Genomic DNA, 13,226 nt, shown 5'->3' with positions numbered 1-13,226 from the left:
GATTAGAGGAAATGGCCTCAAGCTGTGCCAGGGAGATTGAGGTTGGGCAGCAGCAAGAATTTCTTCACAGAAAGGGTTGTCAGGCATTGGAAGGGGCTGCTCAGGGAGGCGGTGGAGTCGCCATCCCTAGAGGTGTTCAAGAAACCACAGGATGTGGCACTTGGTGCCATGGTTCCGTTAACATGGAGGCACTTGTTCAAATGTTGGATTTCATGATTGTGGAGGTATTTTCAGATCCTAATGATTCTAAGATTGTCTTCAGAAACACATTTTCTGGGACTGATGGTTTTGTCATGTGTGAGATTTTTGGGCTCAGTCCAAGAATAATGATGATATGTCAGTCATTTACATATAGAATGATCAAATAATTTCTCTTAGCCTTCAATACTTAAGAAATTATGAAGTGTGGATATTAAATTAAAGACACAATTTTCCAATATGTGCCCAATAAAGATTAAATAGGACTCCATGTTTCAGTTTTGTATCTGACATTTCCTTACAGGGAGTTTAACTTCTAGAATATTAATAATGTTCTTTAGCACTTAGGGACTGTCAACCATCTCTGGTTTAGTGTTGTAGAATCAAGTTTTATACTGACTTGCTGGGAGGTATTTGTATGAAATGCAGATTTCTTCATTTGTACTAAGGGTAACAGTTCAAGTTCTGACTCAGTCATTATGATTACACTATGTTCATACAGCATGCTTGCAGCTTTTTCTCTAGTGGTATTTAAAAACAGATTTTTAAAAGGCATTTAAAAATGAAAGAAGTTTGCATATTTTCATATGGAACAGTAGTGCATATGCAGGAGGATATTTGATAAATATATATACATTTAAATTAACATATAATAATTTTCAGGTACTTGATTTCATACACTATTTAATGATTTTTGGATTAGACATTGTTGCAGGGGTGATCAAAGGGCTCTCTTAGCATTTCATGTTGATTTTGCTTTATTAGTGGTTTGGGGCTCCAAACAAAATCTTGAGCCACTTTGCTGAAGACATTAAATTACATGGTAGGAAATGAATCTCTTCCCAAAGGAAATATTGTCTGAATAAGCCAGATGTTACCTGGTTTGTTATCCCCCTTTACATGTGGAAAATGGAGTACGGAGCAAAGGCGCCGTTCCTGAGGTCACAGGGAAAGGACGTGGCAGCCCCAGGGACTGGACACATTTCCAGAGCCCCTGTGAACAGCTTTAACCAGAAGATCATTCCCTGTTTATAAGGTCAAGATCAGTATTGTTCCAGACTGCAGTAAATTATTTAGGTGCCATATTTAGATTTAGAGACTTTACTGAGGAGCTCAAGAGATGCAAACCTTTTGTATGGATGACTCTGAGGAAAAAAATTTGTCTTTGGTTTATTCAGTGGTACTGTCACTGTAAGCAATTTACTACTTGACATAAAGAAAAGCCTCAGATTTTGTCTCTAAGATACTGCAATGGGTTTTGCGCAGGTACAGATTGAGATATTTCAAGTCTGTAGTTTTGCTAATGGTGGTGTGCCAAAAACCCCCAATATAGGTGTCTTGAATATGTCAAGGCAGTCATGAAAAGTCTGTGTTTTCTTTAGCAAAATACTTTTGGGGACTTTAGTGAGATCTAATGGCTGTTCAGAGAACTAATACAAAATACCTAACTTAGAGCTATGCAACATCTCCTTTCTAAATATGTTTATGCTTAACTGAGCTCAGCTTCCCATTTTTATTTGTGGCTTAAAGTAAATGCCCTGAGCACATTTTACACTCAGATTAATAACCACTTTATCATCACAAGCCTTCCTGGGGCTGCCCATTTGGGGTTTTTGTTTTGGTGTGGTTTTGTTTCTTTCATAAAACAGGGTCAGCATGGTTCTCTCTAGCATTTGTAAAGAGGGAAATACATGAATTATCTGTCCCCTTTATTCAGATCATTCATTTCACTTTTGGAAACTGGCCTTATTTTCAGTTATCAGGCCAATACGTAGAAGCTGTCTGGTGTAAGTGGTCTGGTTGGGGATTTTTCTTGGTGCTGGTGGTTGTGTTCAGTGTGTGATTCCAGGCGTGTGGAGGGGGAGCTGGGTTTCACTTGCAGTCACTGCTCAGAGCTGCCATCTCCGGAGATCTCCGGCAGCGCTTGCTGTTCCATATCACAGACTGGGAGAGCAACCCACGGCGCTGGGCTCGGTGTGAGCCTCCTGAGATGCGTGTGTGCAGTGAGTGACCTGGGTTAGCTGCCTCTCACCACTGCAGGGGGCTCCCAGCTGCTGGATACCTCTCTTTCTCTCCTGCCTTCAGTGCTGGCTCTGCTGGGGCTGAGTCAAGCGGTGCTGCCCAGCTTCTCAACAGGTAAATCTTGTTCCTTTCTTACCGCGTCATCTGAAATGCGTATGTAGAGCCCATCTGCAAGATGCTGGGCTTTATTAAGGTGTGGAGATTAGTGAATTGCAGGTTGGTAACTGGGGAAACCTACTTTCAGGCAGTCTGAGGTATGGAACTTGCTGCCTCGTATGTCCCCGTGCCAGGTGCCACAATGCCAGTCCTTGGCAGGAAGTGCAGAGGGCCATTTCCTGGCTTTTCACAAGTGGACAGTGTATTGCAGATGTCAGTAGTTGAGCTGTACAAGTTATTCCGTGGAGGAAAAAGGCTTGATGCTATCTCAAATCAAATAACTGTGATTTTTAAATTCTTAGTAGACACAGATTTCTGCTTTTCCTGTTATTTTCCTGTGTATACTGTTGGGTTTTTCTTCACCGATTTAACTCTGCACTGCTTGGGGTGTGTGCTTTTTTGATGAAAGTGTCTGGACAGAGACTTTAAGATAAGAAAGAGTTCTTTGGCTAACATTTGGGTCTTTGGAAAAATTCCTTGAGGGAGAATTCTACCAGGCTTGTAATGTGTAGTGCTAGGGAGTCTACAATCTACACAGGAGTCTCACTGATCTGGCTTGATCATTTAGGGAGAAGTGCTGGAAGTTTCCCGAGTATGAATGACAGGTGTTTCAGACCCTAGGCCTCAAGACTTGGGATCCTGGGTCTGGTACAGGGTTTCCTTGGATAGAGACAATGAGCTGAGCCGTGTCCCCTGCCTGCTGGGGTTTGGGAGTGGTGGGAAGTGCTGTGTGCTTCTAGGGAGCCCAGCTCCCACTCAAATGCTCTGTGCCAGGTTCCCAGGGCAGGGAACTCCACTGACAGCTTTGGGCCAAACTGGTCCCACAAGCCTTCAGCTTCCTGGGGAAAGAGGGTGAGGGTGTGTTCTGCTGCTCAGCAGGATGTGGCTAATCCTGAGCTGTATTTCTTCAGTTGCCACTACCTCTCCTTTGTGCTCCTGAGCTTGACATGGGGGAGGCTGCTCATGCATTCCTTTAATGATGCCTTGCTCTGTTCTCTGCTGCTGGGGGTTCTTAGTGTCACTCTGCAAAAAAGGAGTTACTTAATCCTCAATCCCTCCACCCCAGGTTGAGGGAAGTATTAATACTTCAGTGCTATTCCATAATCTTATAGAGAGAAAATGTGAAGCGTAGAAAGATTACACGACTTGCCAAGTTCAGAGTGAGAGATGCCAGATCTCTCTTCCTTTCTGCTCTTGGTATCCCCACAGTGCTTTTCCATGGCTCCCTGGGATAGTTAACTGCCTCCTTGGTTTGCCTGTTCTGACCTTAGGAAGCCTGGAGCTTTGATAGGGTTTAGAAGCTGATGATGCTGAGGTAGGATTGAGGTTGAACCCTTCACTGTGGAATTCTGTGGTAACCTTCAGGGAAAGTCCTGTGCATGTGGACTGAAAAGAACCTCAGCAGAGCCAGGACTGTATGTGTGGCTTGACTCATTGCACAGGCAGGTGCAAAGCCTCCCTTTTCTGAGGAAGAACTGGGAATACTTTAGGCTAACTGCCGCAGAATTATGGCGGCGTTTCTATGACTAGATGGGGTATGGGTTAAGGTGAACATGGTGCCTTCCAGAGCCATAACTGGCTTAGGTATCTGGGCAAAGAAAAGCTGGCAGACAGTGAATCAAGCAAGGCTCATTCAAGAGAGCTCTTGCAGTGCCTTGATGTTGTGCTGATGCTGGGCATTGAGGAGCTGGGAAAGAGGAAACAGAGCCTGTTCATGTTCACAACATTGCTTGAAACTCAGTAATCATCAGCCCTTTTCCCATGTAGCTGTGCATGTCTCTGATGTTTAATAACAAAGCTCCTAGACCTGGTTTTCTGGTAGATAGGTCATTATTCCATAAGCTCCTGTCCCAGCATTGCCACTTTTGCTGGCTGTGTCAGAGCAGGCCCAGGCAGGATGGCCTTTGGCCTTGCTCAGGCTCTTTGCCCTCAGCCCCATCCACAGGGCAGCTCAGCAGTCAGGGAGCTACGCACCAGTTTGTGGATGGAGAACTGAGACACACAAGGGCACTTTGTTATAGGCTCCTCTGCACCACCCTAATCAAAGTGTGAAATGTAGCTCTGTTGGGCTACAGCAACTCTCATTCAGACCTTGGGCAAGTCTCTAGAGCTAATGGGAAGCCCGGAAGCCTTTATGGTTCCTGTATTTTTTTGTCCTCTAAATTTAAATAGTTTCTGTCTTCTGACCTGGGTATTTTATCAGTCAGGATATCCCGGAGGTGGTGGAATAGCTTGCTGGTTGAATCATTTTGGAAGCCAATGCTATTAACATTGCACAAGAACTGAATCTTTCCCACTGAAGTGTTGCTCAGCCCATGCTTTTTAGATTCTTGTGAAGTTAGGCTGTCCTCACTACAAATAGTTTTGAGAGTAAGCATCTTTATCATACTCAAAGTGTTGAGATTGGAAAGGGTGGAAATGACAACCAAAATGATCAAAAGATACAATCGCATCCAAGAAACAAACGTGCTGGTTTACTCAGCCAGGCAAGATGAGGGACATGTGTAATCTGGTAGAGTTTAGAAATGGAGGAGACGGAAATGTTGCTGCTGAAGGACTTGGTGATACAAGAACAGGTGACAATAAATTGCGCTTTAAAAAAAAACCAAACTAACTAGCAAGGAACTAGGAGACTTTTAAGCATGAGATGAAAGAAGCTTTAGACTTAGCTGCTCAAAGTAGTCCGGGAAATCACCTAGAGAGGTTAGTTATGATTTGGAGAAATGATTTATGAGATGGTGGCAGTTACCTTCTGTTGCCACAAACTTGATTTAGTAGCTTATAAGTTCCTCTTTTTACGGCAAAGTCTGGCAGAAAAGGCACATTTGCCAGAGTGTTACTGCCACTGTACTTTCCCAAGGGAGCTGTTCCAGTGCATGGCTATCCTGCTTTTCTGGTAGAACTGTCCATGGGGAGCCGCAATGAGCTGTGTTATATCTTGATCTACTGCGAGAACTGAAAAGACGTGAGCGTTTGATTTCTCAGAAGGTGAAAGTAATTTCTCATAATACAAGTGCAGATTGTTATTGCTGCAGTTATTGGAATGAGGTTTTCCCCCTGCCTGGCTCTTCTCTAGGTGTCTGGACTAGCAAAGTCTTTTATCCCCCTCTGCTTGGTGCAAGGCTTGGGCCAGATTTTTCCCTCTGTCTTTTACCAGAGGGAATAAAGAGTGACCACACTGATGGAGCCAGTGAAGCTCCCCTGGGTTTGCTGTCACACATGACAGCAGCACAGTGGTGCTGTGCTGCTAAGAGGGAGTTGTGCTTGGGAAATAGCTTTTCATTTTGTTATAGAGACAGTGATGGAGTTAAGGCTATAATGCAGGGTCTCTTATAATCACACTCTAATTATGCTTTGTAAAAGGCTTTGTAAGCTTTTATTTTGTAATGAGTACTGCAGCCAGAGCAGCGTTTCTGGCAGTGAATCACGCACATGGTTTGGGAGGTTCAGTGCAATGTCTCAAGCATCCCTATGTCATACTGTGTCTGTCCCAAGGACATAGCCCAAAATGTAACCTCACTGAGGAAACAAACAGGGAGGGGTTCTGCCCTTTAATTTACCTGTCCAAGTTAGCAGCCTCATCCCCAAGGCTTCCTCTGTAGTCTATGGAAAGGGAAAAGTCCCTCAAGAGTACTCTTCAATACTCTGTGTTAGGCTACAGCTGCATTGCCCCCAGGAGGAGCTTTTCTTTCCTGAGAATTTGTCATGTGAGAAAAACTGGCTTTGTACAACTTAGGACTTAAATCTTGTAAAGTACTATGACTGTGAGGATTCCCTGCCCTCTGCCAGGTGCCTGGGAATGCATTTGGGAGATGAGGCTTTCTTCGAGGTGATGTCTCTTCAACACAGAGGTCTCAATACTGCCAAAATCATGCGTTCACATCCCTGTGCCATTTGCAAAGTTTGTGTATATGGCTGACATAAAGATGATCTAAGGCCCACAAACATTTGGGTAGGTTTTTCAGATCGTGTGCCTGGGCTTTAGCCCTGCTGGCTCCAATCCCAGCAGGCAGTGCAGTGACCCTGGAAGGTCTACTTGGCTTTTGGTGTACCGTGTGACTCAGAACTCGTGGGGGGGTTTATATGTATACATGGAAAGTTGTTGAGAAATTTGAAGTAAAATTGCAGTGGGTGCTTTTCCTTTGTCTGTGTCTTGCTTGAGTCATGTAAAGGTGACAAAAGCCCTAAGGGCTGATGTTTGTATAGTTTTGCTTGTGTGTTTTTCTTTTCACACCAGGCTTCAAGAAGGATGTGCCTTCGGTGGGTGATGGGAAGGTGGAAGAGAGATGGACAAACAACTGCTATCTCCTGGCTGTCTCTGGCATTTATCTTCTGCAGTCCTGCCTGTAGAAAGCTGGTCAGATGTGTTAAAGGCATTGTAGAATGTATTAGTTCAGTAAGGTTTAGCAGAAAATCATTGTGCAAGAACTAGCTTTCTTTGCATCTGAGGAAAAATTAATTCTGTGCACTGTGGTTGCTTGAATAATGAGATGCAAAATTTGGATTCCATGCAGGTGTCAGTTACAGTGAGCTCTTGAGAGAGGTTGTATCAGTAAGAGCAACGGTGTGTCAGTGTCTATCACGACTGTGCTCATTGTGTTAGGATGTGGAGGGAAGGTTGGAAGTTCCCTTGCTGCATCTGTCAGTGACACTGTCAGCTTCTGCATGTCCTGCCTGTGTTGACCAAGGAGGAAATGCAAGCTGAGACTGAAAAATAGAATGAAAATGTTGAACTTCACCCTCCTATCAGCCTCCTCCAGATAAGCAGCTGTAATCTCTGCTCAGGGGATCTGGCCTGGACAGCACTTTCACACTTGTCCATTCCTATGGCCATATCTGTTCCCTTTCAACTGGCAGCTGAGGGAAGGCTCAGGCTCTAGAGGCTTCAAGCCACCTTTGCACCACACTGGGGGCTCATCCAGGAGCAGATGTGTGTGACATGAGCTGGGCCTGGCTTAGACGCTTTTTGGAAGAGGCACTAAGGCTTTTCTCCTCCTAGGGCAGTCCAGAGCCTCAGTGACCCCCTCCTGCCTCAGCCAACTCCAGATGCTGGCACCAGCCTGTTTGAGCCCCAGTTCTGACCAGAAAATGCAGGCTCAGGGAGCTGTACCTGGCCAAAGGGCAGAATGTTTGTTGTCATCCTCAGTTAAGGTCCTCTCTTCTTTGGAACTTAAACATTGATCAGACTACAAAACTGTGTCTGTAAAAGCACAGCTGTTCTCTGAAAGAGACTGCAAGTGTTTCATGCTTGTCTCTCAGGGACTTGGTGGCAACTGTGCATGGTTTGCAAGTAGAAAGAAACTTTTTTTCCCCTAACTGCCTCTCCTCCAGATGCAGCCTGAACTCAGAGACCTGAGCTGTAGTCTTTTCATCACCCTCTGATCAGAGGGTTTGATAGAAAAGCTGAGTGTGCAGCAGCACCTGTGAGCTGGGGCCCAACAGTGTGCACGAAGGGCCATCCAGGGAGTTCTCTTCGTAGGACTGCTCATGCATGAGCTGGAACTGAGCCAGCTGCTGCCCTCCAGCATTATTTTGAACAAAAAAGTCACACTCTTCTACTTCTATGTGGTGCAGCTGTGCCCTTACTTAGTGCTGCCTTTATTGCCTCAGGTAGAGCCTGCTGGAGAGACCTGGGGGCTCAGCAGTGCTCAAGGCCAATGGGGCAAAGACCTCTTTATGCTTGCTGTTGTTATCTCTCATTTAGCAGGTGGAAAAGAAGAAGTAAAACAGGTAAAGTGAAGAGTTGCAAAAAAAAAAAAAAATTCTCTGGTGATGGTTTAGCAGAGAATGTAGAAATGCATGATTCATCTAGATACTCCTGCTTTCCTAAGCAATAAATGGTGCTGCTTTCCTAACTGCACTATTCTCAGCTGTGTATTTTGTGATAAGAACTACTGACAAAAGAGGATTCAGCCAGCACTGCTGGCCTCTGTCCACCTGAGCTCAGCCTCCTCATCCCCTCCCATCTTCTTGAGCCTTCCCTTGTGTGCAAGAAGGAAAGGAAGGCCAAGGTCTGGAGGTGCTGTAAGTGGACTCAGATCCTTGGCTAGGTTTTGACTCCACACACAAGCACCACCTCTCCTAATGTGCCTGGAATTCAGGTTTCTGCTGTGGTTCTGGTCAAGGTCTCCTTTCCTCTTCCTGCTTTGGAATGTGAGGGTGTCCGGGCTTGCAGTCAGAGCTCCACCTCTGGCAGACATGCCAGTGGAGAAACCTCAAGCAGAAGCAGGGAAGGTCATTGGTTTCCTATGTACTCTCAACAGCTCATGATCTTGGTTATTTCTTAGAGCAAACAATTTGGATCAGGGCTCATTCCAGCCACATCAGGCACTAACCAGAGCTTGGGGACAGGGAGGAGGCTGACAAGCCTGCTGAGTCAAACTTCCAGCAGACAAGCCCGTGCTCAAGATCCTACAAAACCCAGGTCTAGGGGCTTGTGTTGTCCTGTAGAAAACAGTGAGCCTCATGTAGGACCAAGGGCTGAGTGCAGTGAATGGGGTCAGGCCATCTCTCCAGACAGTGCTTGTTCAATCAGTGACTAAGAACAAACTCTTGAAGGGCAGCCCCAGAGCCAGACTTCTTAGAATTTGTACCCTGGGACTTGCTCTCTCAAGCATCCTCATGTAAGGCTCTGTTAGCTGTAGATTTTGGTCTCAGGATTAGCTTTGGTATTTGACAGTATAGGAGCTCCAAAAAAAGCTTTGCCCTTGACTGGTGCATTTATAACTCACCACCACCACCCCTTTATCTTCCACCTCGTTCCTTTTTGGAGGAAGCCTTCAAAGAGTGGAGTTTAGAGAGCTGCAGATATTGTCTTTTTTGATTCAGATTAAACAGGGAAAGGTAGATGCAGGTACCAGCATAGTCCATGCCTGGAGCAAGTCAGTTCCTTTGGACAAAAGCCTCAGAAAGCTGAGGAGAATAGGCCAGGTAAAAGAATGTGCTCTATAGATATTCTAGAACCAGTTATGCTCCCAGATGTCTGCTGGGTCCTGAACTCTTGTAGTTGATGAAAACCATAGCAAGCTGCCATGCCTGATTCTTTCTCATTTCAGCCTTGCAGGTAGAGAAGAATCCATAACAAGATAAAGCAAAAAAGAGGAGACAAGTTTTCTTTCCCAGTCCAGGAAAAATAACCTGTTGGATTATAATCTGCTAACAGCAAAGAGTGCCAACATGAGCAACGAGGGGGCAGAGAATCCCATCTCATCCACACTGACCCAGGGTCTGAAGAGAAAGAGGGGGAGACCAAAGAAGCAGCCACAGGTGAGAGAACATCATCCCAAGAGGATGCCACGGCAGTAGCCCCATGGGATCTGCAGGCAGCCCTGGGAATCTGCTTGCTCACAAGTATAAGGGAAGGAGAGGTGTTCTGGGGTAAATGCTGGGGCTACCCAGGACAGCAGCAGGATCTGCACACTAGGAGATCTCAGCTCCTGGCCTCAGAGGCACCTCTGATGTGACAGGCAGTGACAGTTCAGCCAGGACATGTGTGAGAGGGGCTGGCCAGGTCTCTGTTCTAGCCTGGAGACTTTCATGTGTCATCACCCTCTGTTTCTGCACCAGTAATTGGATAGAACAGGCAAGGCCCCTTGGCCACAGTTCTTGGAACTTACTCATTTCCCCAGCCCAAAAGACAAAAAGAGGTAGGAGTATTGCTGATCATTTTCTAATGCACTTCCCAGCTGGAAAAGCAGAGACAACCAGTTATCTAAGGGTTTGGGTGCTCTTAGTGGGGGGTGCATCCAAGACCAACCAGAATGAGAGATTATAAATTGTTCCAGGGATCGTCCTGCTTAAATGGTTTTCTCCTTTTATCCCAGGAGGATGGTGGAAACACAGATATTATCCCCCAGGATGCTGTGGAACCACAGCCAGTGAAAAAACCACGAGGAAGGCCAAAAGGAAGCAAGAAAATGACTGTTCTAACTGGGGGAACGGTGAGAGGAAATGGCTTTTACTCATTTACAGAGGAGAGAAAGACTGCCAGAGAGACCAGCAGGGATGTTTCTCTTAGCTTAAAAATAGTGAAAGTTGCCCCTAATTCAGCTCAGCTTTAATTGCCACCGTTGGACAAATCAGTTACTGTGGTTTTAGTCCTTACCCACCTCCCAGCCTAACTGTGTTGCCACTGCCTGTTCAGCAGTTTCCTCCCAGTGTTCCTCCTCCACCACTGCCAAATAATCACAACCAGTGCAGTCAGGCAGGTGTTTCCTCCTCAACTGTCTTCTATCCCCAGCTTTTTTTTTTTCTGCTAGGTGTGAGACAAGACCTTTTGTACAAAGGTCACCTTGGCCATGTTCTGTGGTTTAGTCACAATGCCCAGCAAATCTGAGAGCTGACAATATTTCCCCTTTGTTTTCAATAAAGGCAGAACCTTCTGCTGGGAAGAGGCGAAGAGGGAGGCCCCGCAAGTGGGTGAGTACGGTGTTCAGTCCTTTCCCTCTTCTCCAGTCACAGATCCTGGGGAACTTGCAGCTGAGTTTGCCCTTTTCAGACTCAATGTCTGCCACAACATTCTTTCAGCCTTGGTAGCCTGGAAATAATTAGGGAAGCTCTGACTGCCTTCCTGATGGCCTCCAAGATTCAGCTGCTGCAGAATTCTGAGAGCCCAGGGGAGATACTGTACTTAATTCAAGACATACCAGACTTCCACAGTATAGCACTTTCTCAGGCTTGGAATGTAAGACCAGAAATTCCATCCTTTCTTACAGAGAGGGGTTGTCTTCCCAGGAGACTTGAAAGACTGAAACGATTGCTTAGCATCTCAGTTTGTCTCAAAAGAAGAAACTTAAAATTAAACTAAAAGAGAAATTTGATGAATGGAGAAACTTTGAGTCCTGTCAGCAGGAGACTATTTTATGCAACAAACAAAGGATTAGTAAGAATCATTAGCTAAGAAGAGAACATTTCAGGTGTAAAAACAAGACAAAAGCTTTTAATCAATAAGGGTATTTAGTCCTGTGAACTATTAGTGGTATGTTACCTGTCATTAGGAGTGATTAGAAATCCCCACAACAGCCACAAACCATTATTTAGTGTGCAACACAAAAATTGCTAGATCCAAACCCAAGCGGTGCACTTGCTGCAGGAATCCATAGGTTTGTTGTACAGCTGTGGTGGCACAAGAGTGCTCAGGAGGGAAAGGAACATTTCTGGTTCAGCAGAACCAGAGGGACAGAGCAGCCTGTGAGGGCCATGCAGAAGGCTTGCAGGGAAATTTTCATCAGCAAGGAAGTGCCAGGATATGGGAGAGAACAGAAGTCTTTTCTAATGTGGCAGTGACCTTGCATGCAGATATTTCCTGGATAGTGGGCAGCTGTTTGCAAACCCTGTGCAGAAGGTCCCAGACAAGGGAACTGTTGCATAAATCTAAATGTTCCTTCTCTGCAGTCCAGGTGAGAAGGTAACAGTCTAGTTCAGCACACTGTACTTGCTCAAAACCCATTGCTTTTCCTAAGCCCATTTATCTTATGTCATTTAAATACACAGATTGGGAAGCCTGTGTTACCAGTGCTTAAAGCAATCAGCTGTGCAAACTAGGATCCTCAAGCTCTGTGGAAAATTATCAGAGGCACAAGTGGCTGTGTCTTACAGAGCAAAACTGTACCCAGTGAGTTCTGCTGGTGTCATTTCTGGTCTGACAAATCTCAAAGACAAGCAGGAGTTTTTAACATTTCAAAATATGTCATTTTAACTTTGCTTAGTGAAGGATTCTGATGTTTCAGTTCAGAATTAAACAGCTGAAGAATTTTGGGGGGGCAAAACCAAAGCAGAAGAAAAAGAACAGTCATTTTGGTTTTAACTGTCAATAGACAAAATGTTTAGCTGGTCAAGACAGGGAAGAACCTGAAATATATAGAAAATACAGAATATAGAAAATATCCTGAATATAGAAAATATTGATGAAAAAAGGTCTCCACAGCTGCATAATGGGCAGTTTTTTCAGTGTTGGGCTGTGTATCACAAGGCTGATATTGGGATGGTTTACTATGGCTTCTGACAAGTATTCAGAGACTTGTGAATGTGTGTAGACTGCATGCCCTGGTGTGTATTCTTGCCTATGATTGGATGTAGGAGTTGGTGGCAAATGGATGTGCTGTCAGGGCTGCACAGTCTTGTTTAAATAATTATCCACCTAGTTTGCATATTTGCAATTTTGTCTTTCAATACCTAATTTTGCATGGCAGGGGGGGATTGTTTATTTTTGGTGTTTTTTCATTGTAGCCTCAAGCAGTGGTCCAAGAAGGAGAGTCTCAGGAAGGAAATCCTCTGAAAAGCAGTGACTTGAATTTGAACTCAGCACCAGCCACACAAGGTTTGAAATTAGATAATCATAATTACATGAGACTAAACAGCAGAGCCACGCTCTGGCAAACCATGCACTTACCCACAAAGCTCTGGCTGTAGTCTTCCTGGTAAATCCTATAAACAGAGGAGCATTTGGAAGGCTTCCAGGCACATTCCTTCCATCTAATTCAGTTGTCACTAATTCAGCAGAAGTGCAGGTAGAAAAAGAGAAAGGGAAGAAAATCTGTCTGTCTTTCCAAGAAGTCAAATATCTGAGGTTCTGATCACTGCTACAGGTACAGCTCATTGAAATTGTCTGGCTGGTGTGTAAAAAGTGAAAGTAGTCTATTGTTAATGTCATGTTTTACTTGAGAATATTTATGAATAGAAGATCCCTTGGTATTTGGGACATTTTAGTACTCTGGATTAACTCCAGAATGCTTCCTGGATGGTCTTCCTCTCTCCTTCCAGGCTTGTACTGTCAGTTAGAGCTCTCTGGCAGTGGCTGGCACTGGCAGAAGTGCCTCAGCAGCACAGACAGTGATGGCACTGGCCAGTTT

Source organism: Fringilla coelebs (assembly GCF_963513975.1).
Source record: "Fringilla coelebs genome assembly, chromosome: 13".
Classification (NCBI taxonomy): Eukaryota; Metazoa; Chordata; class Aves; order Passeriformes; family Fringillidae; genus Fringilla; species Fringilla coelebs.
The sequence above is the reverse complement of the archived record's forward strand: the minus strand, read 5'-3'. Positions refer to the sequence as shown.